General features: G+C 39.3%; 1 protein-coding gene across 2 annotated transcripts in view; it reads right to left on the bottom strand.

The window, feature by feature from the left end:
* Positions 1 to 27,720, bottom strand: part of CNTNAP5 (contactin associated protein family member 5) — a 1,047,625-nt gene that overhangs the window by 761,881 nt on the left and 258,024 nt on the right. The gene's annotated exons all lie outside the window — the stretch shown is intronic.

The raw sequence follows: 27,720 nt of genomic DNA, 5'->3' as shown, positions 1-27,720 counted from the left end.
TTTACACTCTCTTCTTTTCCCTGACAACCCTGGCTGCCTCCTCCAAGATAGCTCATTCATTGTCCACATTTCAGATTTGTAGCCACCCAGAGTTGTTATGTGATCTGCTTTGCTGTGGGTATTTTTCTCACATCAAGTCATTTGCATGGGTCACTTTGTTGTGTGGGGGCTTCCATACAGCTGTTCCTAGGAATACGTGTGATATAACAGGACAGCTTTAATGAGCTATGGGCAAAAGATAATCTCTAGCAAATGCATCAATTGCATGGCTTTCAAGTCATATTTATAATGATGGAAATGTAATTTTAGAGAACATTTCTGTTTTATCACTGTGGAATGAGGCACCTGGGGCAAACAGTGTATTTCTATTATGGGATATTATTTATTTACTTATTTATTTATATTTTTAATGAAGTATAGTTGAGTTACAATGTTATGTTACTTTCTGCTTTACAGAAAAGTGACTTGGTTATACACAAATATACATTCTTTTTTATATTCGTCTCTATTATGTTTTATCTTAGTACTGAATATAGCTCACTGCACTGTACTATAGGACTTTCTTTATTCATTTTACATGTAAAAGTGTGCATCTGCTAACCTCAAACTTTGTGTTAGTCAAAGTAGACATGTGGAGTTACCTACCAGACTGGACTCTGTCTTCCATAATCATTCTGCTCAGTTTCTTGTACAAGACTAACTCCCATGGAGCTATATTTGGAAGGATTGCAATAAAAGAAAGAGAAGAATTGCTCTAAGTCCTAAGAGAAAACTGTTGGTAATTCAGTCGTGTCTGATTCTTTGTGATTCCGTGGACTGTATTCCGCCAGGCTCCTCTGTCCATGGACTTCTCCAGGCAAGAACACTGGAGTGGGTAGCCATACCCTTTTCCAGGGTATCTCCCCTGCCCAGGGATCAAACCTGGGTCTCCTGCATTGCAGGCAGATTCTTTACCGTCCTAAGAGATGACACAACAAAGTGGACAGGAAAGAAAGATGTGCAAGAGATCACTTCTACTCAAAGTGATTAATGTAGGAGAAGTGTCATTGGGGGCCTGGGATAATATTTGAACTGAATCTTAAAAGATAAGATAACATTTACAGAACTGGAAATGTATGTGTTGAAGGGACATGGTGGGGATTTCAGGAAAATTCCAAGTGATGGTGTTACTAAGAGTATAAAGTCTTAAAGATGGAAAAGCATTACTAGGCACAGCAAGTCATGGGTCTCTTGAACCTGCACCTGCCTTGTGCTAGGAGCTGTGGTGAAATCAGGTTGTTAAAGAAGCTGATGTGCACAGTCCATACCTCAGTAGAGAAACTCAGAGATTCATGTGTGGAATCATAGCAGAATCCTCAAATTCATACATGAAGTAGTTTCCTACAGCTGCCATGCAAATTAGCTAAACTGAATGGCTTTAAACCAAATTATTTCTTAGTTCTGGAAGCCAGAAGTAAAAAAATTAAGGTGTCAGCAGGGCCATACTCTCTCTGAAACCTCTAGTGAAGATTCCTTCCTTGTCTCTTCCTAGCTTCTGATAGCTCCTGGCCATCTGTAGTGTTCCCTAGTTTGTAGCTGCATTCCTTCAGCCTCTGCATCCATCTTTACATGATCTTCCTCAAGTTTCTTGGTGTCCTCTCCTCCATTTATAAGAATCCCAGTCATTGGATTTAGAGTTCTCCCTATTCCATGATGATTTGCCTCAAGGTCCTTAACTGCCTACATTCACAAAGACCTTATTTCCACAAGAGACCACATTCTGAGGTTCTATGTGGACATGGATTTAGTGGGGAAACTATTCAACCCTCTACAAGTCTGTAGGCAAGTAAAAAAGTATCCAAAATGTAGTTTAAGGAATATGTATCAGCAGTAAAACAAACTTCAAAACAAGCTTGGACTTTTGGAAATCAGTCAAAAGTAAGTATTTCAACTAACTCTTTTTGTCTGGCTAGCCAGACCATTTTGAATTGAATAAATGATGTGTTTCTATTATCCAGTATTGCCCAGAATAGATACTGATAAACGATTCCTGAGATTGTAAGCCTTTACCAAGACATCTGTCATAAGAGTCCATCCTCTACCAAGGCCCCAGCTTTGATTTTGAAGCTACGCTCAAATGATTTTCCTAGGAGTTGATTTAAACAAAATGCCCATGGCTACAAATCTGCTCAGAGTTAAATTCCAAGCCCTCCAGGTGGTTTACCTTTTCAGACCCACTTACATTTCTGTCATGTTACTTAGTAACCTGTGTCTACCTACAAGAATGGCAGGCATTTCATCCATCCTGGGAGGAAGTTGAATTGCATTACTCCCAATAAGTGAAACACTTAACTGTTTAGAGCAACAAAGGTTCTCCTCTTACCAGCAGGTACCTAGCATGTTATATCCTCTGGAGTTGACAAATGCCACTGGCCTAGAAAACATACTGGGAACATGAACAGGGATACTTTGAGATAAATAACATTTTATACCTGAGGAAAGAAAGGTGCCTTTGGGTATTCTGACAAAGTATTGGTCCGTGTTCAAATTTGCTTCCAATAACAACTCAAGGGTTGCTAATTTGATGACTGTTTACATATCAGGGACGTTAGAATATGGACAGATTTGATAGCTCAGTGAATTCTTGCATCACTCTGATGAAAGTTTATTAAACTTTGCTAGAAGTGAACTTCAAGGCTCAGAGAGATAAATGCTGTTCAGTTCAGTCACTCAGTCATGTCTGACTCTTTGCAACCCCATGGACTGCAGCACGCCAGGGCTCTCTGTCCATCACCAACTCCCAGTGCTTACTCAAACTCATGTCCATTGAGTCTGTGATGCCATCCAACCAACTCATCCTCTATTGTCCCCTTCTCTTCTTGCCCTCAATCTTTCCCAGCATCAGGGTCTTTTCAAATAAGTCAGCTCTTCGCATCAGGTGGCCAAAGTATTGGAATTTCAGCTTCAGCATCAGTCCTTCCAGTGAATACCCAGGACTGATCTCCTTTAGGATGGACTGGTTGGATTTCCTTGCAGTCCAAGGGACTCTCAGGATTCTTCTCCAGCACCACAGTTCAAAAGCATCAATTCTTTAGCACTCAGCTTTCTTTATAGTCCAACTCTCAATCCATACATGGCTACTGGTAAAACCATAGCTTTGACTCGATGGATCTTTATTGGCAAAGTAAGGGGTGACACTATTTTTAAATAGCAAAGACTCAAATTCAGCTTTGCCTAAATCCAAGGTTCATGTTCTGAATCTATTCACAAAGAAGCATTTTATTAAATACTTTTAAATGAAAAGAGATTCAAGTGAAATAATATAATCCTGATACAATTTGAATCAAAAATCCTCCTTCCCCATCATCTTCTTATCTAAATCCATGGAGTACAACCCCAGGGTGCTGACAGCACTATATCTAGTGTTAGATAAACGAAAGTACTTGCAAGTGGAAAACAATTCACAGTCCACTTGCCTTATTATTATTACTCAGTCTTCCAAAAGTCTGATAAGTAGTGTTCAATTAGTTCCAAAATGCATTCATTTATTTTCTTTGGCTTCTTTTTTCCTGTTTTGAACAAGTAAACCACCCAAGTCATAGAATGACAGAACAACACACTCAATAAAACTTTAATATGTTCCTTCATCAGGGGTCATCCTGAGTAGAAAAAGCAAATGATCATGCCAGTCTCAAAGAATGGTGATAGCTACTTTTAAAGGAAAGCAGCTGGCACATATGTATGCCAGCAGGAGGGGAGTGCTTTTGCTGATTAGAGATGAGTCCTGTAATGGGAAGGACATGCATTTTGGACTCAGATGGTGCCTTTTAAAATCTCAGTCCAGCTATTCACTTGGAGTAGGGTTCTCATTAACTCCACGAATCCTGTTGTCTCACCTTTAAGTTGAAATGACCTCTCTTCTGCAGAGTTTATAAAAGCAGTCAGCACAAATGGAGCTCATAGTAGACATCCTACATGTTGCTAGTACCATTGTTTCTAGTATGCCTGAAAGGTAGATACAGGAAAAATGATATCTATATCTATACCTGTCTATGTATCTGCTGAAAAAGACTCTTGAGGGTCCCTGGGACAGCAAGGAGATCAAACCAGTCAATCCTAAAGGAAATCAACCCTGAATATTCATTGGAAGGACTGATACTGAATCTGAAACTCCAATAATTTGGCCACCTGAGGTGAAGAGCTGACTCATTGAAAAAGACCCCGAGGCTGGGAAAGATTGAAGGCAGGAGGAGAAGGGGACGACAGAGGATGAAATGGTTGGATGCCATCACTGACACAATGGACATGAGTTTGAGCAAATTTGAGGAGATGGTGAAGGACAGGGAAGCTTGTCATGCTGCAGTCCATGGGATCACAAAGAGTTGGACATGATTTAGTGACTGAAAAACAATAAATCTGTAATCATATCAAACAGTGCTTCTTATTCAAAGGTAATCTCTACCATAAAATGTTAGAGTCTTGCTGGGTCATTATGTCTTGAAAGTAATATGTTGTCTGAATAAGGCTTTGGCAATGAGCAACAGAGCTGGAGAAGGCAATGGCACCCCACTCCAGTATTCTTGCCTGGAAAATCCCATGGACGGAGGACCCTGGTGGGCCGCAGCCTATGGGGTCACTGGGAGTTGGACATGACTGAACGATTTCATTTTCACTTTTCACTTTCATGCATTGGAGATGGAAATGGCAACCCACTCCAGTGTTCTTGCCTGGAGAATCCCAGGGACAGGGGAGCCTGGTGGGCTGCCGTCTATGGGGTCGCACAGAGTCAGATATGACTGAAGCAACTTAGCAGCAGCAGCAGCAGCAAGATAAAGATATATATACCCAAATCTATAAGTATAGTCATATAATTTAAATTTATAAATATATGTATGTTATCTTTAAATAGTAATATGTATACATATGCATGTATACATATGTGTGTATACCTAACAAACACACACATATATATATGTACATATATATCCACAATTAGCCACCTCTAGCTTAAATAATAGAGTAACATTCTAACAATAGCAGACTTTTCACTCATATCTTTACATTTCAATAAAGGTAGTCTGTAAGATTTCAAGTTTCTAGAAAAAATGATTTAAAAAGTAGTCTTATTGATTTTGCAAATATCTCAAAAAGTTCCTGCAACTTTAAAACCTCTCTACCATGTTACAAGAAGGAAGATTTTGCATTTTCTATTATGAGTATTTGACTTATCATTATACAAAATTGACAAAGCCATTTATTGAGTTGTCATTTAGCTGTTTTAGGAATTATTCACTCATTGGCAGTCCATGTCAGAAAGAGAAGTCCAGCACATAATGCAGAATAAGGAAAGGTACATACAAAGGAAGCATTAACAACAGATTGGGATCCCCACCAAAGAAGGAGACACTGGACTCCAGGCCATGCTGGGCAGCTGCCTCTCTCTCCTAGGGGTGCCTCAGAGATAAAATAACTTGGGCTCAGCCAAGCAGAGCAAGTTTTCCTCACCATGAGCCCCTGGAATGCACCTGCAGACGCCACATGCACCAGTGACGGCAGCCATGGTGTTTCCGGACGGGAGCACCAGAGGGCAACCGGCTTGACGGAATGGGGACCAAAGGACAGATCCCCAGGCAAAGTGTGGCTAACAAGCACAAGATCTTCCCCAAATATTTTGTTATCCAAGTAGTTTAGGTGCCCTTCCCAAGCTATGGCTTGGTACATACACATCCCTTCTTAAATTCTCACATACTCAAAGCACTCATATAAACACAGTGTCTGAAACACAACACCTACAGACTTATGCACCAGGTAGGGGAGGTTAGGAGGGATACCAGGATATAGAAATTTTAGGCAGAAAATCACCCCCACTCAGAAACAGATCCACAGACATAGAAAGCAAGCTCATGTATACGAAAGGGGAGATGGGGGTTAGGGATAGATTAGGAAGTTAGAATTAACATATACACACTACTATATATAAAATAATCAACAAAGACCCCCTGTACAGCATAGGGAACCCTACTCAATATTTTTTAATAACCGATAAGGGAGGAAAATATTTTAAAAAATCGTGTATATGTATATATAGAGTATATACCTGAATTACTTTGCTGGATATCTGAAACTAACACAGCATTGTATATAAACTATATTTCAATACAAAATAAATAAAACAAAAGAGTGGATTTTGTCATGGATCCCTACAGTACTCAGGGCTCTTCACTTTCTCACCTATACTTAGAGACTTTTATATCCACATATGTTATGACACACTGGCAGGTGAGCTGACCAGAATATGGCACTAATTTGTCCAGGTTTATCTTCTTAGCCTTCCTCTGTTCCTCCTACTTTGTTTCAGAGTCCTTTAATGAGATTCTGGCCCTCAGATATTGCACTGGGTCACAAATGGGGACAGATAGGACACAATGATGAATGAACAGCTGCCAGATCAAAAGAGTTAATGTGAAAAACATTCATAGCACTTGTTTTATTGACAAGTCAGAAACTTCATGCTCTCATCTCTATGCCCATCTGCACATACCCTTTCACTATGTACCTTTCCATGTATTTATCTCACCTTTGACTAAGGATATCTACATTCTTACTCTTGAAGTCTCCTTAATTTATTCTATGCAGAATGCAGCTAACAGATGCTTGATATCCTAAATTACAATCAGATAAGACAGAATGCTAGAGGTCCATGATTCTCTGGTACAGATTTTTTTTTTTAAAACTGCTATTTGCAACTGTATCTCCCTGCCACACAACAAAGCACCTGTGATGTTCAGGTCAAAATAATTTCAGCCCAATTTTTCTGAGTCCCTTTCTCTCCTTCCAGTACTTAAATAAAACAGAAAAGCTCTGTTCCCTTTTCCTATGGACTTGAGATTTCATTTCCAAGTAATTCTGGAGTCCTTAAATTAGACAATTATTGTCAAGGTTAATGTCTAGACAAATTTAGTGCTATCAGTCAGCTTATCTCTGGAATTTAGAGAGCCACCACAAGAGCAGTGGTGCCACTGGTTACAAGGCTGTGTGCAGGATAACCTCCACCAAGAACAATAGCAATTGGTTAGATTGGAAACACAAAATCAACTCCTGCAGTGCTCTCCTTTTATTAACATTGAAGTAACAATATTTAACAGGAATAGAAACTTGTGGTTTCTATGTTATGCTTTTCCCCTTAGTATCAACCACTGTCATTAAAATAATAAACTTAATGAAGCTTACTTTCCTTTGGACTTTTTAAAAAACACTTGAGAGACTCTTAGCCTCCTTGAGGTCCCCACCGGCCTGGAATCTTTCCATCTGGCTAGAGCCAAGCAGGCACTTGGGGCTTCAAACTTTGGACTAGAGCCCTTTTCTTGAGGAGTCAGTAACTCCCCTAGGCTCCTTTCTAGCTCTTCTGTCTGCGAACAGAACTCTCAGCTAATTGTCTTTAATGAGACTGGGTGGGTAACTATCTTTGCCAGTAATCACAAGGAGATCGCACCTTCTTCACTGAGTACTCAGTTTATTTAAAAAAAAAAAAAAATCTGGCGTATTAAAACTTGCTTCCATTTTAGATGCAAAACTCAAAAGAGAGAAACCTGAGAGATGTGGTCCTCTGGGTATCGTCACCAGGTATTTCGCTTGTACCTACATTTAGTAGCAATTTTATCATGTATTTGCTTTTTTCAAACTTGAAAATTTTTATTTTGTATCAGGGTATGGCAGGTTAACAATGTCATGATAGTTTCAGGCTCACTTGATTTTTTTAGATAAGCAATTTTTACTGAAGTATAGTTGATTTATTTTACCAGACTATTACTTTCAGGTGTACAGCATAGTGACTCAGTATTTTTACAGGTTATACTCCATTGCAAGTTATTACAAGGTAATGGCCATAATTCCCTGTGCTGTACAATATATCCTTGTTTATCTATTTTCTTTTTTTTCTGTTCTTTTTTTTAAATTGAAGTATAGTTGATATACAATGTTGTGTTAGTTTCAGGTATAGAGCAAAGTGATTGTAAACCTTATAGGCATTTATCCATTTATAGTGTACACACTAGTTCTCAAAGTGAGATCCCCTTATCAGCTGTGCCAGTATCACCTTTATACCTTCAGGTTATAAATGGAAATTTTCAGCCCCACCTCAGATCTATTGGATCAGAAGCTCCCCAAGAATGGCCCAGCAACCTGTGTCTTAATAAGCCTGTGGGGCATTCTGATACACATTCATTTTTGAGAATCCCTCCTTTACAGATATAGTGCACTCATTATATCCACTTAACAGAGGAGGAAACTAAGGTTTCCTAAGGTTTTAGCTATTTATCAAAGTCATAGAATCTCTAGGTATTAGACTTAAAACCTAAGATAATCTATGTAAAAAGAAAAAGAAAAAAAATCATGGTAGTTGAACACTAAATAAATAAAGGATAGTTGAGTTCTTTTTTTGTAGTTACTATACCTAGCTAGCATAATTTATTAACATAAGAAAATTTAAATCTTTGCTACATGTTAAAGCTGAAATACTAACTCTAATTTCTTCTGATCTAAGGAGGGTAGTTCAAAAACTGAACTGGTTTATAAATATTGGAAATACAATTATAAGTCAAGTTTCCTGTGAACCACTAAGTACCTTAGTGATAAGATTAATCTAAAAACAGTAGATTTAGAAGAATTAATTTTAAGCAGATCATCCTCCTTGCTTTGATATAAGCTGCTGGATCCTTTCCCATTACAAATGCAACCGGTTTGTAGAGACTGCAAACATCTGCTCTCCCCTAGAAAGTGTCTGTATGAATATTAATCCCAAAGACTACATGTTGACTCTCTGTCCATGTGATGTGTTTAAATGCCACATGTGTAAATGTGCGAAAGGTATTTACTCCTGAAAGAGGGTAGACCCCATGTTGGGAAGTTCTCTGAAACATTTCAGCAGTTCTAACATTAAGAAGGGAAAACATATGGGCATCCGTGAGAAACTTTCAAGGGCTAAGTGTGGAGCCAAAGGGTTGGAGGGAAGCCTGCTGGTTTGAGGTAAAGACCAGCTGTTGCTTCCATAGTGTTGACTGGCCAGTTGTTCTCAGTCCCCTTTTCTGCACAATTTTATCTGGTGATAAGAGAATCGAAGGTCAACAAAAATGCTTAGCACAGAATCAGGATTATTCAAGGGAAACATATATTAAACCTTGGAGAATTTTACTTGTCTGGTCTAAATTGGGTCCATAGTTATGCTCAGGGCTTACTGCCATGTATTTCTACAAGGCAGGGCATAAACCAAGGAGTCTGAGCAGAGAAGTGTAGAAAAATGGATGTAAAGGGTCTGAAAGTTTCTAGATATATGCCTGCCATGAATGGAGACAATGAACTCTCCAAGGAGGCTGAGTAGCATTTTCAAAGTCATAAAAGTAACCATATAAGTAATGATAAAACTGGAATCTGACCCTAATCAAAAGCCTCTGCATTTCCCTTGACCTGGTGCATGGTGATACCTTGCTTTTGCATTAATGGCCTCCATTAAAATAGGGGCAAGATTCTGAGCATGCCAAGCTCTTAAAAGAGTTATTAACAATGTCCAGCTAGGAAATGAGCAGCTATATTAAAAGCTTAGGCATTTATGTGTGTAAGGGAGAATAAAAGAAAGAACTATTAATGAAATCTTGAAAAAATTTTAATAGCATTTTCTGACGGTCTTTGTGATTTAACAAAAAAATGTCAAAACAAAATGATGAACACAGAATGACTTATTTGCTTTGATCTATAGCTAATGGCACCCCACTCCAGTACTCTTGCTTGGAAAATCCCATGAACAGAGGAGCCTGGTAGGCTGCAATCCATGGGGTCGCTAAGAGTTGGACACGACTGAGCAACTTCATTTTCACTTTTCACTTTCATGCATTGGAGAGGGAAATGGCAGCCCACTCCAGTGTTCTTGCCTGGAGAATCCCAGGGACAGGGGAGCCTGGTGGGCTGCCGTCTATGGGGTCGCACAGAGTCGGACTGAAGTGACATAGCGTAGCATAGCATAGCATATAGCTAAAGAAGATACAGTGATCTGCTGCTGCTGCTACTGCTAAGTCGCTTCAGTTGTGTCCGACTCTGTGCGACCCCATAGATGGCAGCCCACCAGGCTCCCCCATCCCTGGGATTCTCCAGGCAAGAACACTGGAGTGGGTTGCCATTTCCTTCTCCAATGCAGGAAAGTGAAAAGTTAAAGTGAAGTTGCTCAGTCATATCCAACTCTTCAAAACCCCATGGACTGCAGCCCACCAGGCTCCACTGTCCATGGGATTTTCCAGGCAAGAGTACTGGAGTGGGGTGTCATTGCCTTCTCCACAGTGATACTAATAGACTACAAATCTAGCCAGTCTCCCTCTCCAGGTTTACCTTGTACAAATGACCAGGGAAATCTTGTACCTAATTTTATTAATTTGGGTGTCTTCACTATTTGTATTTTTCCTTTAAGCTGTTTCTTGTAGTTTCTTTCCTTTAAGCTGTTTCCTCTAAACCAAGCAGGACCCTGTGAGGCCTTCCTGAGGACAGACCCTCGTATTTATCACTCTTGTTTGTAGAAAATCATTAGCTTCTGAGGCCTTCCTCAAGTTCCAAAGAGCAAATTTAATTAGAGAAGTGAGACTATGCAGAGACAAAGAAAAGCAGTCAAGTTAGACAAAATAATAATAGTTTAGCCATAAAACAAAGTCAAGGACCTTTAGTTCCTCCTCAAGGGCTGTAGATAATTTTCTGAACCATGATCTTGTGTTGTTTTGCAGGTACTGAAACCCCCATCAGGTGGAAGAAGTTAATTACATGCTGACCAGCAGCCTGTAGATTCCAGATGGATCGCAACCAGAACATTGATGATCGACCTTCCTGGAACATCACACTATATTGTCACCATCAGCCAATCAGAGAATTGTGTATAAGCTGATTGATCACTCATTTCTCACACTGTCTTTAAAAAGCCCATCTCCAAAAGTCACTGGGGACTTCAGGTCTTTTGTCTATGAGCTGCTTGTTTTCCTTGTTTGGAGCCCTGCAATAAATACTGTACTTTCCTCCATCACAACCCAGTGTCAGTAGATTGACTTTGCTGCAAGTCAAGCAAGAGGACCCTAGTTAGTTAGGTAACACTCCTGCTATGAATGTTCTTCTCTTCCCACAATTTCCTTTTTCTACCTTCCTAGCTTTATGTAATTTTTATTAGGCATACCACATTTTGTAGTTTCCAGGAAGCCAAAGTAACTTAAATCTGGTCCCTTCTCTTTCAACTCATCCAAGTTCCTCCCACCCATATACTATTAAGCACACCTTAACAGCTCAGTGCATCTGAACTACCATCTGTGCTACTTATACATATAGGCTGGGTTGCAGCATGTCCTTAATGGTTTTGCACATCCATGGGAAGGATTAATTACATCTTCAAGCTCCTTGTTATGCCTAATACACAGCATGGTATATGGTGTCTAATGAGAATTTAAAAGATATATGTTGACGGTAATGAGATTCTCACTCTCAAATTGTTTTCTGAAATTGGTAGGCTTGAAATACTATATCAGACAGTGATCAATACTCAGGATGTTTTAGGGCCAAATTGGCAGAACAAATGTATATAAATCATGATCAGAGAGCCTCTCCCAGAGAGTTTAGAGGGCACTCAAGGGTGAAATCGGGGAACAGATGACCCAAATGTATAGTCCACTGTTTCAATTGACCTTTATGTGAGAGAGGTGGTAAGCAGCATACGCAAACCCTTTCATAAAAGACAGACTCCAGAAAGCTACAGAAAATCACAGAACATCATAGCATCCAGGCCAAAGGATTCTATCATGAAAGACTAGAGGGCTAATGTATTTGGGAAGTGGCACATGATTTTAGAAGAGAAAGCTCTAAACCTGATATTGATAAAATGCAGTATACTTAGATAATGTACTTCAGAGATGTAGAAAGAGAAGAAGAATCCTGATTAACTTGTACAAGATCAGTCAGCAGCAATATGGATGAGGTGGTTTAAAAGAAAGACTTGTGAAAACCAGCAAGGTCTACTGTATAACAGAGTGGACAATACTCAATATCCTGTGGTAAACCATAATGGAAAATAATACTAAAAAAAAAAAAAAAGAATCTGGGGACTTCCCTGGGGATCTGGTAGTTAAGAATCTACCCTGTAATGCAGAAGATGTGGGATCAGTCCCTGGTCAGTGAACTAAGATCCCCCATGCTGGAGCAACTATGACCTCAAGCCACAGTTAGAGAGATCATGCACCACAGTGGAATATCCCATGTGCTGCAGCTAAGATCTGAAACATTCAAATAAATAAATAAAATATTTGAATAAAGAGGATATATACACATATAACAATCACTCTGCTGTACAGCAGAAATTGACAGAACATTGTAAATCAACTATACTTCAATAAAATTAAAGAAGTAAGACTAAACAATAAATTTAAAAATAAAAATAGAGGACTTTATATCAAAACACATGCATTTGTGGCCATCTTTGAAATTTCAGAGTGATAAATAGAATATAAAGGAACGTACAAATGCGTATAAAGGGGAATATATGTTTGGAACACTTACATGTTGTATGTAGGAGACATAAGTGGATTCATGCTTAAATAAATCATGAGTGAATTGTGTTTGAATGAATCAGGGTTTGAACACTGACACACAGGGGACTAAGGACTGAAACTGCACTCATTTCACATACTAGTAAGGTAATGCTCAAAATCCTTCAAGCTAGGCTTCAACAGTGCATGCCTGAGAACTTACAGATGTACACGCTGGATTTAGAAAGGCAGAGGAACCAGACTTCAAATTACCAACATCAACTGGATCATAGAGAAGGCAAGGGAATTTCAGAAAAACACATCTCCTTTTGCTTCATTGACTACACTAAAGCCTTTGACTGTGTGGATCACAACAAACTGGAAAACTTTTAAAGAGATGGGAATACCAGACCACCCTAACTGCCTCCTGAGAAACCTGGATGCAGATCAAGAAGTAACAATTAGAACTGTACATAGGACAAGTGACTAGTTCAAAATTGGGAAAGGGGTACATCAAGGCTGTATATTGTCACACTGCTTATTTAACTTACATGCAGAGTACATCATGAGAAATGCCAGGCTGGATGAATCACAAGCTAGAATCAAGATTGCCCTGGAGCAATACCAATAACCTCAGATATGCCATGACACCACCCTAATGGAAGAAAGCACAGAGGAATTAATGAGCTTCTCAATTAAGGTGAAAGAGGAGAGTTAAAAAGCCAGCTTAAAACTCAACATTCAAAAAACAAAGATCATGGCATTTGGTCCTATCACTTCATGGCAAATAGATGGGGAAACAACGGAAAGAGTGACATACTTTATTTTGGGGAGCTCCAAAATCACAGCAGATGGTGACTGAAGCCATGAAATTAAAAGACACTTGCTCCTTGTAAGAAAAGCTATGACAAATATAGACAGTGTATTAAAAAGCAGAGATATCACTTTTCCCACAGAAGTCCATATAGTCAAAGCTATGGTTTTTCCAGTAGTCATACCCAGATGTGAGAGTTGGACCATGAAGAAGGCTGAGCATTGAAGAATTGATGCTTTCAAACTGTGGTATTGGAGAGGACTCTTGAGAATCCCTTGGGCAGTAAGGAGATCAAACCATATTTGGAATGTGCTAAGATTCTAAATCTAAATCTAGGGGTCATCCTAAGATAGCAGAGGAATAGAATGGGGAGACCATTTTCTTCCCCACAAATTCATTGAAAGAACATTTAAATGCTAAGCAAATCCCACAAAACAACTTCTGAACGCTGGCAGAGGACATCAGGCACCCAGAAAGTCAGCCCATTGTCTTCGAAAGGAGGTAGGACAAAATATAAAAGATAAAAAGAGAGACAAGAGTTAGGGATGGAGACCTGTCCCAGGAAGGGCGTCTTAAAAGAGGAGAAGTTTCCAAATACCAAGAAACCCTCTCACTGACGGGTCTGTGGGGAGTTTCAGAATCTCAGAGGGTAGCATAACTGGGAGGAAAAATAAATAAATAAACCCCACAGGTTACATGCCTAATGGCAACTCCAAGCACAGAAGTAGCCCAGACGCTCGCATCTGCCACCAGCAAGCTTGGGCTGAACAGGGAAGCCCGAGCTGCACTGCTTAGGGTAAGGACCAGGCCTGAATGCCCTGAGGGCAATCTGAGGGAGTTAATGTGAGATAGCAACCCAAACTGTGGGATAGCCAGAGAGAGAGAGGAAAAAAAAGAGAGAGAGAGAGAGAACCATCCCATGAAAAGCCCTAACTTAAGGCACTGCTGGCCCACTCACAGAACAAAGGACTGAGCAAATACCAGAGGAGAGCAAGCCGGCTGTGGAGAGGCCCATTCCCTGGTGGAGGCAGGGAGGCAGACCTGAGGCAGCCAGAGCAGGAAAGGGGCACCCTCTACCAAATTGAGAGCAGGCTCCCAGTTGCTAACCAAGACTTCCTGGTATTCTGGATGGTTGACATCCACTGGGAGGGTTACAGCCAGAGATCAGCTCCCCAGAAGAGACACATTGGACACCTGAGGCAGAACGTCCATGGCACACCCAGGAAACCAAGCAGCTGGGACGGGGGAGGCTATAAGATGCACCCCCCCACCTAGGGAGAGTGCACTTGCCAAGCACCTGGTAACCTGAGCTGCTCGGACCCCGGAAGGGCACAAAACCTAGGCCCAACTGAGTCTGTGCCTTTGCAGAGTACCTGAGAACCTGAACCTGAGCAGCTTACACCTGGGAAGTGCACACAACCCAGGGCCCACTTTAGACAATTCCCCTGCAGAGCAACCTGGAGCCTGAACAGTGTAGACTGGGAAAGCACACACGCCGTGAGTAGGGGCAAACCCAGTGTGGCCAGGACACTGCAAGTACTCCCCACACACACCAGTGATATTTGATTGCAGTGTTCCTCCCTCCCCACAGCACAACTGAACAAGTGAGCCTAAATAAGTGACCACCTTCGCCCCCTGTGTCAGGGCAGAAATTAGACATGGAAAAGACCTGCAACAGAAGAAGCCAAAAATAAACAGAGGGAACCTCTTTGGAAGTGACGGGTGCAACAGATTAAAACCCTGTCTGTATTTAGTACCAACTACATTGGAAGGCGCCTATAGATCTTGAGAAGTATAAACTGGAACAAGGAACTATCTGAAACTGTACTGACCCCACACTGACCTCAACAGCTCAGAGAAATGCCCAGATATATTTTTATTATTATCATTTAAAAAATTTTTTTTATTTTTAAGTCCTCTATTAATCCTTTAATTTTCATTTTTATAACCTACTATTACCTTGAAAAAAGGACCCTATTTTTTAATCAAACTTCATATATATATTTTATAATTTTTGTGATTTTTTTTTTTTAGTATTGTATTTTTGAGAGTCTAACCTCTACCCTAGATTTTTAATCTTTGATTTTTGGTATTTGTTATCAATTTTGTACCTTTAAGAATCCAATTTTCAGTACCCATTTTTACTTAGGAGTATGATTACTGGCTTGATTACTCTCTCCCCCTTTTGACTCTCCTTTTTCTCCCCCAGGTCACCTCTATCTCCTCCCTCCCCCTTCTCTTCTCTACCCAACTCTGTGAATCTCTTCATGCATTCCAGGCTGTGGAGAACACTTAGGAAACTGATTACTGCCTAGATCTGTCTCTCTCCTTTTGATTCCCCTCTTCTCCTCCTGGTCACCTCTATCTCCTTCCTCCCTCTTCTCTTCTCTATGTAACTCTGTGAACCTCTCTGAGGGTTCTAGCCTGTGGAGAGCACATAGGGAACTGATTACTGGCTAGATTACTCTCTTCCCTTTTGATTCCCCCTCTTCTCCTCCTGGTCACCTCTATCTCCCTCCTCCCTCTTCTCATCTCCATGTAACTCTGTGAACCTCTCTGGGTGTCCCTCACTGTGGAGAATCTTTTCACCATTAACCTAGATGTTTTATCATAGGTGTTGTATAGATGGAGAAGTCTTGAGGCTACTGTAAGAATAAGACTGAAAACCAGAGGCAGGAGGCTTAAGCCTAAAATCTGAGAACACCAGAGAACTCCTGATTCCAGAGAACATTAATCGATAAGAGCTCATCCAAAAGCCTCCATACCTACACTGAAACCAAGCACCATCCAAGAGCCAACAAGTTCCAGAGCAAGACACATCACGCAAATTCTCCAGTAACACAGGAACATAGCCCTGAGCTTCACTATACAGGCTGCCCAAAGTCACACCAAACCCATAAACATCTCAAAACTCACTACTGGACACTTCATTGCACTCCAGAGAAAAGAAATCCAGCTCCACCCCCCAGAACACTGATGCAAACTGCCCTAACAAAGAAACCTTGAAAAGCCACTCATCCAACCCCACCCACAGGGAGGAACCTCCACAATAAAGAGGAACCACAAATTTCCAGAATACAGAAAGGCCACCCCAAACACAGCATTCTAAACAAGATGAAAAGACAGAGAAATACTCAGCAGGTAAAGGAACATGATAAATGCCCACCAAACCAAACTAAAGAGGAGGAGATAAGGAGTCTATCTGAAAAACAATTCAGAATAATGATAGTAAAAATGATGCAAAATTTTGAAAAAAAAAATGGAGTTACAGATAAATAGCTTGGAGATAAGTATTGAGAAGCTGCAAGAAATGTTTAACAAGGACGTAGAAGAAATAAAAAAGAGTCAATCAATAATGAATAATGCAATAAATGAGATCAAAAACACTCCGGAGGGAACCAAAAGTAGAATAACTGAGGCAGAGATAGGACAAGTGAGGTAGAAGATAGAATGGTAGAAATAAATGAAGCAGAGAGGAAAAAAGAAAAAAAGGAATTTAAAGAAATTAGGAAAACCTCAGGGACCGCTGGGACAATGTTAAACACCCCAACATTAGAATCAGAGGAGTCCCAGAAGAAGAAGACAAAAAGAAAGGCCATGAGAAAATACTTGAGATAAGAGTTGAAAATTTCCCTAAAATGGGGAAGGAAATAGTCACCCAAGTCCAAGAAACCCAGAGTCCCAAACAGGATAAACCCAAAGTGAAACACCACAAGACACATATAAATCAAATTAACAAAGATCAAACACAAAGAACAAATATTAAAGGCAGCAAGAGAAAACAACAAATAACACACAAGGGGATTCTCATAAGGATAACAACTGATCTTTCAATAGAAACTCTTCAGGCCAGAAGGGAATGGAAGGACATACTTAAAGTGATGAAAGAGAAAAACCTACCACCCAGATTACTGTACCCAGCAAGGATCTCAATCAAATATGAAGGAGAAATCAAAACCTTTACAGACAAGCAAAAGCTGAGAGAATTCACCACCACCAAACCAGCTTTTCATCAAATGCTAAAGGATCTTCTCTAGATAGGAAACACAGAAAGGGCATATAAACTCAAACCCAAAACAACAAAGTAAATGGCAACAGGATCATATTTATCAATAATTACCTTAAATGTAAATGGGTTGCATACCCCAGCCAAAAGACAAAGACTGGCTGAATGGATACAAAAACAAGACCCCTATAATATGCTGTCTACAAGAGACCCACCTCAAAACAAGGGACACATACAGACTGAAAGTGAAGGAGTGGAAAAAGATATTTCACGCAAAAGGAGACCAAAAGAAAGCAGGAATAGCAATACTCATATCAGATAAAATAGACTTTAAAATAAAGTCTGTGAAAAGAGACAAAGAAGAACACTACATAATGATCAAAGGATCAATCCAAGAAGAAGATATAACAATTATAAATACATATGCACCCAACATAGGAGCACCATAATATGTAAGGCAAATGTTAACAAGTATGAAAGGGGAAATTAACAATAACACAATAATAGTGGGAGACTTTAATACCCCACTCACACCTATGGATAGATCAACTAAACAGAAAATTAACAAGGAAACACAAACTTTAAATGACTCAATGGGCCAGTTAGACCTAGCTGATATCTATAGGATATTTCACCCCCAAACAATGAATTTCACCTTTTTCTCAAGCACACACGGAACCTTCTCCAGGATAGATCACATCCTGGACCATAAATCTAGCCTTGGTAAATTCAAAAAAATTGAAATCATTCCAAGTATCTTTTCTGACCACAATGTAGTAAGATTAGATCTCAATTACAGGAAAAAAAAACTATTAAAAATTTCAACATATGGAGGCTAAACAACATGCTTTGAATAACAAACAAATCACATAGGAAATAAAAAAAGAAATAAAAATATGCATAGAAATGAATCAGAATGAAAACACAACAACCCAAAACCTGTGGGACACTGTAAAAGCACTGCTAAGGGGAAGTTTCATAGCAATACAGGCTTACCTAAAGCAACAAGAAAAAAGTCAACTAAATAACCTAACTCTACACCTAAAGCAACTAGAAAAGGAAGAAATGAAGTACCCCACAGTTAATAGAAGGAAAGAAATCTTAAAAATTAGGGCAGAAATAAATGTAAAAGAGACCATAGCAAAAATCAACAAAGCCAAAAGCCGATTCTTTGAGAAGATAAATAAAAGTGACAGACCATTAGCCAGACTTATCAAGAAACAAAGGTAGAAGAATCAAACCAACAAAATTAGAAATGAAAATGGATAAAGCACAACAGACAACACAGAAATACAAAGGATCATGAGACTACTATCAGCAACTATATGCCAATAAAATGGACAACTTGGAAGAAATGGACAAATTCTTAGAAAAGTATAACTTTCCAAAACTGAATCAGGAAGAAATAGAACATCTTAACAGACCCATCACAAGCATGGAAATAGAAACTGTAATCAGAAATCTTCCAGCAAACAAAAGCCCAGGACCAGAGAGCTTCACAGCTGAATTCTACCAAAAATTTAGAGAATAGCTAACACCTATCTTACTCAAACTCTTCCAGAAAACTGCAGAGGAAGGTAAGCCTCCAAACTCATTCTATGAGGCTACCATCACCCTAATACCAAAACCAGACAAAGATGCCGCAAAAAAAAAAAAGAAAACTATAAGCCAATATCACTGATGACCATAGATGCAAAAAACCTTAGCAAAATTCTAGCAAACAGAATCTGACAACATATTAAAAACATCATACATCATGCCCAAGTGGGCTTTATCCCAGGGATGCAAGGATTCTTCAAAATTCACAAATTAATCAATGTAATACACTACATTAACAATTTGAAAGATAAAAATGGTATGATTATCTCAATCAGTTCAGTTCAGTTGCTTAGTCGTGTCCAACTCTTTGTGACCGCATGAATTGCAGCACGCCAGGCCTCCCAGTCCATCACCAACTCCCGGAGTTCACTCAAACTCATGTCCATCAAGTTGGTGATGTCATCCAGCCATCTCATCCTCTGGCGTCCCCTTCTCCTCCTGCCCCCAATCCCTCCCAGCACCAAAGTCTTTTCCAACGAGTCAACTCTTTGCATGAGGTGGCCAAAGTATTGGAGTTTCACCTATATCATCAGTCCTTCCAATGAACACCCAGGACTGATATCCTTTAGGATGGACTGGTTGGATCTCCTTGCAGTTCAAGGGACTCTCAAGAGTCTTCTCCAACACCCCAGTTCAAAAGCATCAATTCTTCGGTGATCAGTTTTCTTCACAGTCCAACTCTCACATCATACATGACCATTGGAAAAACCATTTCCTTGACTAGACAGACCTTTGTTGGCAAAGTAATGTCTCTGCTTTTTAATATGCTACCTGGGTTGGTCATAATAGATGCAGAGAAAGCCTTTGACAAAATTTAACATCCATTTATCATAAAAACCCTCCATAAAACAGGACTAGAAAGAACATACCTCAACATAATAAAAGCTATATATGACAAACCCAGAGCAAACATTATCCTCAATGGTGAAAAACTGAAAGCATTACCCCTAAAGTCAGGAACAAGACAAAAGTGCCCACTCTCACCACTACTATTTAACATAGTTTTGGAAGTTTTGGCCACAGCAATAAGAGCAGAAAATGAAATAAAACTAATTCAGATTGGAAAAGAAGTAAAACTCTCACTGTTTGCAGATGACATGATCCTCTACATACAAAACCCTAAAGACTCCACCAGAAAATTGCTAGAGCTAATCAATGACTACAGTAAAGTTGCAGGATATAAAATTAACACACAGAAATCCCTTGCATTCCTAGACACTAACAATGAGAAAACAGAAAGAGAAATTAAGAAAACAATTCCATTCACCATTGCAACAAAAAGAACATAATACTTAGGAATACATCTACCTAAAGAAACAAAAGACCTATATTTAGAAAACTATAAAACACTGGTGAAAGAAACAAAGAGGACACAAATAGATGGAGAAATATACCATATTCATGAATTGGAAGAGTCAATATAGTGAAAAAGAGTATACTACCCAAAGCAATCTATAGATTCAACACAATCCCTATCAAGCTACCAATGGTATTTTTCACAGAACTAGAACAAATAATTTCACAATTTGTATGGAAACACAAAAAACCTCGAATAGGCAAAGCAATCTTGAGAAAGAAGAATGGAACTGGAGGAATCAACCTGCCTGACCTCATGCTATACTACAAAGCCACATTCATCAAGACAGTATGGTACTGTCACAAAGAAATAAATATAGATCAATGGAACAAAATAGAAAGCCCAGAGATAAATCCACGCACCTATGGACACCTTATCTTCGACAAAGGAGGCAAGAATATACAATGGAGAAAAGACAATCTCTTTACAAGTAGTGCTGGGAAAACTGGTCAACCACTTGTGAAAGAATGAAACTTGATCACTTTCTAACACCATACACAAAAATAAACTCAAAATGGATTAAAGATCTAAACATAAGACCAGAAACTATAAAACTCCTAGAGGAAAACATAGGCAAAACACTCACCGACATAAATTACAGCAGGATCCTCTATGAACCACTTCCCAGAGTAATGGAAATAAAAGCAAAAATAAACAAATGGGACCTAATTAAACTTAAAAGCTTTTGCACAATGAAAGAAACTATAAGCAAGGCGAAAAGACAGCCTTCAGAATGGGAGAAAATAATAGCAAACAAAGCAACTGACAAAGAATTAATCTCAAAAATATACAAGCAACTCCTGCAGTTCAATTCCAGAAAAATAAATGACCCAATAAAAATATAGGCCAAAAAACTAAACAGACATTTCTGCAAAGGAGACATACAGATGGTTAACAAACACATGTAAAGATGCTCAACATCACTCATTATCAGATCACATCAGGTCAGATCAGATCAGTCACTCAGTCGTGTCTGATCTTTGCACCCCATGAATCGCAGCATGCCAGGCCTCCCTGTCCATCACCAACTCCCGGAGTTCACTCAGACTCATGTCCATCGAGTCAGTGATGCCATCCAGCCACCTCATTCTCTGTCGTCCACTTCTCCTCCTGCCCCCAATCCCTCCCAGCGTCAGAGGCTTTTCCAATTAGTCAACTCTTCACATGAAGTGGCCAAAGTACTGGAGTTTCAGCTTTAGCATCATTCCTTCCAAAGAAATCCCAGGGCTGATCTCCTTCAGAATGGACTGGTTGGATCTCCTTGCAGTCCAAGGGACTCTCAGGAGTCTTCTCCAACACCACAGTTCAAAAGCATCAATTCTTTGGCACTCAGCTTTCTTCACAGTCCAACTCTCACATCCATACATGACCACAGGAAAAACCATAGCCTTGACTAGACGAACCTTTGTTGGCAAAGTAATGTCTCTGCTTTTGAATATGCTATCTAGGTTGCTCATAACTTTCCTTCCAAGGAGTAAGCGTCTTTTAATTTCTTGGCTGCAGTCACCATCTGTAGTGATTTTGGAGCCTAGAAAAACAAAGTCTGACACTGTTTCCACTGTTTCCCCTGTTTCCCCATTTATTTCCCATGAAGTGGTGGGACCGGATGCCATGATCTTCGTTTTCTGAATGTTGAGCTTTAAGCCAACTTTTTCACTCTCCACTTTCACTTTCATCAAGAGGCTTTTGAGTTCCTCTTCACTTTCTGCCATAAGGATGATGTCATCTGCATATCTGAGGTTATTGATATTTCTCCTGGCAATCTTGATTCCAGCTTGTGTTTCTTCCAGTCCAGCGTTTCTCATGATGTACTCTGCATATAAGTTAAATAAGCAGGGTGACAATATACAGCCTTGATGAACTCGTTTTTCTATTTGGAACCAGTCTGTTGTTCCATGTCCAGTTCTAACTGTTGCTTCCTGACCTGCATATAAATTTCTCAAGAGGCAGGTCAGGTGTTCTGGTATTTCCATCTCTTTCAGAATTTTCCACAGTTTATTGTGATGCACACAGTCAAAGGCTTTGGCATAGTCAATAAAGCAAAAATAGATGTTTTTTCTGGTACTCTCCTGCTTTTTCCATGATCTAGCGGATGTTGGCAATTTGATCTCTGGTTCCTCTGCCTTTTCTAAAACCAGCTTGAACATCAGGAAGTTCACGGTTCACATATTGCTGAAGCTGGCTTGGAGAATTTTGAGCATTACTTTACTAGCATGTGAGATGAGTGCAATTGTGCAGTAGTTTGAGCATTCTTTGGCATTGCCTTTCTTTGGGATTGGAATAAAAACTGACCTTTTCCAGTCCTGTGGCCACTGCTGAGTTTTCAAAATTTGCTGGCATATTGAGTGCAGCGCTTTCACAGCATCATCTTTCAGGATTTGGAATAGCTCAACTGGAATGCCATCACCTCCACTAGCTTTGTTCATAGTGATGCTTTCTAAGGCCCACTTGACTTCACATTCCAGGATGTCTGGCTCTAGGTCAGTGATCACACCATCATGATTATCTGGGTCATGAAGATCTTTTTTGTACAGTTCTTCTGTGTATTCTTGCCATCTCTTCTTAATATCTTCTGCTTCTCTTAGGTCCATACCATTTCTGTCCTTTATCAAGCTCATCTTTGCATGAAATGTTCCTTTGGTATCTCTGATTTTCTTGAAGAGATCTCTAGTCTTTCCCATTCTGTTGTTTTCCTCTATTTCTTTGCATTGATCGCTGAAGAAGGCTTTCCTATCTCTTCTTGCTATTCTTTGGAACTCTGCATTCAGATGTTTATATCTTTCCTTTTCTCCTTTGCTTTTCGCTTCTCTTCTTTTCACAGCTATTTGTAAGGCCTCCCCAGACAGCCATTTTTCTTTTTTGCATTTCTTTTCCATGGGAATGGTCTTGATCCTGTCTCCTGTACAATGTCACAAACCTCATTCCATAGTTCATCAGGCACTCTATCTATCAGATCTAGGCCCTTAAATCTATTTCTCACTTTCACTGTATAATCATAAGGGATATGATTTAGGTCATACCTGAATGGTCTAGTGGTTTTCCATACTTTCTTCAATTTAAGTCTGAATTTGGCAATAAGGAGTTCATGGTCTGAGCCACAGTCAGCTCCCGGTCTTGTTTTTGCTGACTGTATAGAGCTTCACTCATTATCAGAGAAATGCAAATCAAAACCACAATGAGGTACCATCTCAGCTGATCAGAATGGCTGCTATCCAAAAATCTACAAATAAATGCTAGAGAGGGTGTGGAGAAAAGGGAACCCTCTTACACTATTGATGTGAATGCAAACTAGTACAGCCACTATGGAGAACAGTGTGGTGATTCCTTAAAAAACTGGAAATAGAACTGCCATATGACCCACCAGTTCCACTGCTGGGCAAACATACCACGGAAACCAGAATTTAAAGAGACACATGTACCCCAATGTTCATCGCAGCACTGTTTACAATAGCCAGGACATGGAAGCAACCTAGATGTCCATCAGCATATGAATGGATAAGAAAGCAGTGGTACATACACACAATGGAATATTACTCAGCCATTAAAAAGAATACATTTGAATCAGTTCTAATGAGGTGGATGAAACTGGAGCCTATTATACAGAGTGAAGTAAGCCAGAAAGAAAAACACCAATACAGTATACTAACACATGTATATGGAATTTAGAAAGATTCTAACGATAACCCTGTATGCAAGACAGCAAAAGAGACAGAGATGTATTGAATAGTCTTTTGGACTCTGTGGGAGAAGGCGAGGGTGGGATGAACTGAGAGAATAGCATTGAAACATGTGTATTATCATATGTGAAACAGATCGCCAGTCCAGGTTCGATGCATGAGACAGGGTGCTTGGGGCTGGTGCACTGGGATGACCTAGAGAGATGGGATGGGGAGGGAGGTGGCAGGGGTGGTTCAGGATAGGGAACACATGTCCACCCATGGCTGATTCATGTCAATGTATGACAAAAACCACTACAATATTGTAAAGTAACTGGCCTCCAATTAAAATAAATAAATTTTTTAAAAAAGAAATTTAAAAAATATAGAAAAATAGAATTTTTTAAAGAAAAAAAAAATTAAATCTAAAAGTGATTCTAAATCACTACAGATGGTGACTGCAGCCATGAAATTAAAGGACTCTTGCTCCTTGGAAGGAAAGTTATGACCAACCTAGACAGCACATTACAAAGCAGAGACATTACTTTGTCAACAAAGCTCTGTCTAGTCAAGGCTATGGTTTTTCCAGTGGTCATGTATGAATGTGAGAGTTGGACTGTAAAGAAAGCTGAGCACTGAAGAATTGATGTTTTTGAATTGTGGTGTTGGAGAAGATCTTGAGAGTGCCTTGAACTGCAAGGAGATCCAACCAGTCCATCCTAAAGGAGATCAGTCCTGGGTGTTCACTGGAAGGACTGATATTGAAGCTGAAACTCCAATACTTTGGCCACCTGATGCAAAAAGCTGACTCATTGGAAATGACCCTGATGCTGGGAAAGATTGAAGGCAGGATGCAAAGGGGACGATGGAGGATGAGATGGTTGGATGGCATCACCAACTCGATGGACCTAAGTTTGGTCTCTGAGAGTTGGTGATGGACAGGGAAGCCTGGCCAACTGCAGTCCATGGGTTCGCAAAGAGTTAGACATGACTGAGAGACTGAGGTGAACTGAACTAAAATGAAGATTCTAAAAGTCTTGTTAAGTTTGTCCCTGAGACACTTTCACATCTGATTATTTAGTGAAGTGGGGACTCTGGCTTACTCATAAATCACAGTACATTAAGCAGCTGCTCAGTGGCCTCATTCCTAAACATTCCATTTAGTGCCAGATCAGAAATTCTAGAAATTGGATTTTTTAGAGCATGCATATTGACTGCTGTATGTTGCACAAGTATATTTCCAGGATTCTTGTTCTGAAGTAAACTTTGCAAAATAAAATAAACCTCTTGAGTACTAGTAAATTGGTAATACATCCGAGGGGTTCAATGCTATAGTTGTATTGCTTAGTAAATCAACTTTAAATAAACATTACAAACTCCATCTCATTTGAAAATTGAAGATCTTCAAAAGACTTGTGAAAGTCTCATTCAAGAGATTTTCTACTTCTCTGATCCAGCATTCTTAATCAAGTCGATACTTTGTATTGATGTTGTGGGGTACTGACTTTTTTCTGAAAAGTTGAATCATTTAAATAATTTTTTAAAAACTTGGTTGTTTGTCCATTGCTTTCATCTTGTTTATCAGGATTAACTCTGGTGAATCTATAGTCTGATTTATAATTTTCAATTTAAAATAAAAAAAGAAAAACTCTCAAGGTAACCTATTTATTCAATAATACGATCTGATGGAAATATCAATGAATAGTAGGCACAAGTCAGATTTTACATATGCTCGTGAAATGTTTGGTAAAATACTCTGAGTCTCTGTTTGATGGCCTTCTATAAGGCCTATATACTGTTTCAGAAAATTTGAGCACTATTTAAAATGTGCAAAAAACATAGATCGCATTAGTGCTTTCTCAGTTTTATATTGTAAAAATAGCACATGAAATAGACAATAGAGTTTCTTCTTTTGCAGTGGATCTGACAAAGGTTAAGGTGAGAAAAGTAAATCAGTTTTGTGAAAATTAGAAAAAAATCAAGTGTTGTAAAGAAGTAATAGAAAGTACAGTTCGGCAATAGAGTATATTTAGGACCCAATCTTAGTTTTGCAGTCTGGCATCACCAAAGTTGGTTATGTGAGCTTGGATGGGTCTCTGTGGGCCTCATGCCTCTTGTTTACAGAGATGTTCATACTGAATCTCCAGAATTTATGACACCTTTGTATGTATATAGAATGACATTTGCTTACAAATGAAACGTGTGATTTTTGTTCAGTAGCTGTTAGCTTCCTCAATAGTGGTACAAGTGGACATGCTTTTTTTTTTTTTTTTTTTTCAACATTTGAGCCTTGTTACTGTGCATGGTTCATCATGATGTCCCCACCCACTGCGACTGGAGTGGTGATGATCCCTTCACAGGTCTTTTCCCCTCCTGGTAATTTACATCTGACAACTTGGTCCTGAGGCTGCCGCCTCTCCCAAATGCATTGAAGGCATTGTAAGTGTCTCTGGGGAGGCCTTAGCTAGAATTTACCACTGGTGCTATGTACAATGGTTTCCTGCCTCTTCTGCTCTGCCCACCTAGCATCTTTTGCCTCCTTCCAAACATCAAGGCTATTTTGAGGCTGAGGTAAGGGACAGGAGCAGACTCTTTCCCTCCAATTCTGAAAGTCCTGGTAATTCTGCCGTTTTTGCAACAACCATCCAAAAAAATACTACATGTTACGTCTCCAATAACAATTGTCATGGAGGCTGCAAGGACCTGTAAGACAGACCCCTGCCTTTAAGGGGCTTGGGATTTTGTGGAAGTAAGCCCGGAGAAACTGCTCATCCTTGAAATACGTCCTGATCCATATGATAAGATGAAAGCAAGTTATTTTATTCTAAAGAAAATGAAGCTCAGGATTTAAAAAATATTTAAACAAAAGACCTCAGAACTTCAATTCAATCTGTGAAACAACCAGTTCTGATTGAAAATGCCAAAGAAAATAAATAACCTCATGTCTATCTATCCCTCTCAAGCCAACATAAAACCTTAAAATTGCTCTTCAAAATGGAAAGGGTATTTATTTCTCTTTTCAAACTAAAACCAAACTTTAAAAAAAACCTGTAAAATTTATGGGGCCTTCAAAGTTGAAAAAAAATTTACTAGTCTCCAAAAGAGTATTTGTAAAATGAAAAAATCCATGTTCTGTATAAACATCACCACCTAATACGACAAACAACTCAAAGATGACTACTATAAAAGCCTCCAGAGTCAGTCTGCCATAACTAATCTTAATCCACAGTTTACTATTATTTCAATTAAGAATAGTGATCAATGGGCAATTAACAAATAACAGTGAATATAAAATAGAATTTGTTTTCCAAAAGAATGAGAGCAATATAGAAAAATGCATGTGCAAACAACATCAATTTGAAAGTATAATTGGGATTGATTTAAGAGGGAAGGAATATGAGAAGATTATGAGAAGAAAAGATAATGTGATCAACTGCCAAATCTTCAGATTTTAAGTACATACATTTAGAAAAAAATAAATGTCTCGAGGTTTTCTTCCCTAAAGTAAAAGCAACATGAACTAATACATTATTTTATTTAATGCATGAGTTTCTGAAATCTCCTCTGGGTGCCTTTTGCTCTCTGTCTCTAACTCCCTTTCCCCACCTGGTAATTTGGGGACAGTCTTTCAGGTATTCTTTGGGATCAAGAGCTTGGGTCTAGGAGTGTGGAAGGAAATTTTTTTTCTACAGCTTGGACCAAACTGTCCTTTACTTCCAAGCTGAAGATTGTCTATAAACACAAAATCATTCTAAAATTTACATTTGTTT

The sequence above is a fragment of the Bubalus kerabau genome, chromosome 3 (genome assembly GCF_029407905.1).
Source record: "Bubalus kerabau isolate K-KA32 ecotype Philippines breed swamp buffalo chromosome 3, PCC_UOA_SB_1v2, whole genome shotgun sequence".
Classification (NCBI taxonomy): Eukaryota; Metazoa; Chordata; class Mammalia; order Artiodactyla; family Bovidae; genus Bubalus; species Bubalus kerabau.
This window is presented reverse-complemented; position numbering and strand designations above follow the sequence as displayed.